The sequence below is a fragment of the Sciurus vulgaris genome (assembly GCF_902686455.1).
Source record: "Sciurus vulgaris genome assembly, chromosome: 1".
In the NCBI taxonomy this organism is placed as follows: Eukaryota; Metazoa; Chordata; class Mammalia; order Rodentia; family Sciuridae; genus Sciurus; species Sciurus vulgaris.
The window spans coordinates 36,590,977-36,592,618 of record NC_136461.1 but is presented as its reverse complement, the minus strand read 5'-3'; positions in this window follow the sequence as shown (position 1 = coordinate 36,592,618).

Sequence of the window (1,642 nt, the reverse complement as noted above, 5' to 3'; positions counted from 1 at the left end):
AATACAAGCATACATCACCATGCTGGCTAAAACAGCTTAATTTTTAATATTTATTTACTCATTTACTTATTTTGTAGAGCTGGGGAGCAAACTGAGGGCCTCATACATGCTAGGCAAATGTTCAAGCCCCCAAGAACAGTTTTAGATTGCAGAAAAACTGAGACTATACTACAAAATTCCAATACCCTACACCTGATTTTTCCTCTTTTAACATATTAGGATGCACATTTTTCACAATTAATAAACCAATATTGGTACATTACTACTAACTTGTCAATAATTTATTTGGACTGTTTTAGTTTTTACTTAATATCCTTTTTAAAAATTCCACTATTCCATTCATGATGCCACATTAAATTTAGTTATCATATCCTTTTTAGGCTTCTCTTGACTTTCCCTGGTTTTGATGAAGTTAACTTTTTTTTTTTTTTTTTTATAAGATAGAGGATTCACTTGCTATATTACCTGGGTTGGTAACTGATAGTCCCACTTCAGTCTCCCAAGCAGCTGGGACTTCAAGTGCATAATACCATGCCTGACAAGTTTAATAGTTTTGAGGAGTTCAGATAAGGTATTTTTATAGGATTGCTCATTATTATAATTTGTCTGATTTTTGTCTTAAGATAAGACAGAGGTATAGACAGAAAGTAGGGCATTGGGAAGAAGATCACAGAGGTAAAGTGCCATTTAAAATCACATCATATCAAGTGCACATACTACCAACATGACTTAGGACTATTGATTAACTGGCTGAAAGAGTGTTGTTAGATTTCTCCACTGTAAAGTTACCTTTACACCCTTCCCAACCAATTTACACTCTCCCTTTCCATATTGTACATTTTAAGAGAATGTCTTTATGTGCAGTCTACACCTAAGGAATGGGGAGTTAGGTGTTATGCTTATCCTTTCCTTTTTATATAATCCGTATCATTCTTCCATTTCTTTTCCACATACCTTAAAGTAGCTTTAAAAAAACCAAGTTTCATAAATAATGAGAGGCCCACACAGAGTTCTTTTCTTCTACGTCCTAAATTCAATCTGTAATCAAACCCTACTGAGTCCATTTTCAAAATACATCCAGAGTCCAACAACTTTTCCCCATCTCTGTTGCTACCATTCTGGTTCAATCCATCGTTAATCTCTCTCCTAGGTTATTGCAGCAGCTTTCTAACTGGTTTCCTTGCTTCTGGCCTCAACCAATTTATTTTCAATGTAGCAACTAATGATCCTTTTAAAACCTAAAATCAGATCATTTCAGTCCCCTATTTAAACTCTTCCAATGGCCATAACTCAAAGAGTACAGGCAAGTCCTTACTGTGGCCTGTAGGGCTATTGGTAGTCTGTTGACACTCCTAATCACCTCCCATCTCAATTTTTTTTTTTTTTTTTTTTTTTTTTTGGTACTGGGAATTGAACCCAGGGCACTTAACCACTGAGACAATCCCCAGCTGTTTTTTCTATTTTGTGTTGAGACCGGTTCCTGCTAAATTGCTGGGGCTGCTTGTGATCCTCCTGCCTCAGCCTCCCCAGCTGCTGGGATTACAGGTGTGTGCCACCATGCCTAGCCCATCTCAATTATTATGTTTTTAATATTTTTAGTTGTAGATGGACACAATACCTTATTATTTTTATGAGGATCAAA